General features: G+C 47.1%; 1 pseudogene; it reads left to right on the top strand.

Annotated features, from left to right (window-relative positions):
* The first annotated feature begins 330 nt into the window (after positions 1 to 330).
* Positions 331 to 439, top strand: LOC111744801 (annotated as a pseudogene).
* Positions 440 to 705: the final 266 nt, after the last annotated feature.

Raw genomic sequence — 705 nt, 5'->3', positions numbered from 1 at the left:
AGTGTTAATCTTGGGCTTTATTCTTTCTGTGTGCTTTATGCTCCCTTAATTGGTTAATTAGACCAGCGCTGGCTGTGGAGGAGATAAGTTAGCAAGTAAGTTAGCACTGTCTCCTGCATCTATTGGTAAGAGACTAGAAGCCCTACTAGTCTAAGAAAAACACAGCTCAGTTTTTCCTTAGCTACATCTTGATTTGAAATTACGCATACCTGGAAGGCACTTCATACTTATTAGTTTTAACTGAAAAGGTCCTAAATGGCTTCCCAGTATCTTCTCTTGCTGCTCTTTAATCCAGTGGTCCTCAAACTTCTGGCATGCATCAAAATCACCTGCTACCACCATGCCACCCTGAACGTGCCCAATCTCGGAAGCTAAGCAGGGTTGGGCCTGGTTAGTACTTGGATGGGAGACCACCTAGGAATACCAGGTGCTGTAGGTGTTTAAAAAAAAAAATCACCTGCTGGGCTTGTTAAACACAGAGTGCAGGATCCTCCCCTGGGAGCTTTCTATTCCCTAGGTCTAGGGTGGAGCCCCAAACTATGCATTTCCAGCAGGTTCCCAGGGGATGCTGATGCTACCCGCCTGGGGGCTACACTTTGAACACTATCGCTCTAATCCATATATCAACGCTGCCCTAGAAGACAAAGGCGAGAGCAGTCCAGAGACCCAGCCTTGCAGGACTCCAGCACGGAAACTCGGGGCTTT

Source organism: Pteropus vampyrus, unplaced genomic scaffold (genome assembly GCF_000151845.1).
Source record: "Pteropus vampyrus isolate Shadow unplaced genomic scaffold, Pvam_2.0 Scaffold140, whole genome shotgun sequence".
In the NCBI taxonomy this organism is placed as follows: domain Eukaryota; kingdom Metazoa; phylum Chordata; class Mammalia; order Chiroptera; family Pteropodidae; genus Pteropus; species Pteropus vampyrus.
The sequence above is the reverse complement of the archived record's forward strand: the minus strand, read 5'-3'. Positions and strand labels throughout refer to the sequence as shown.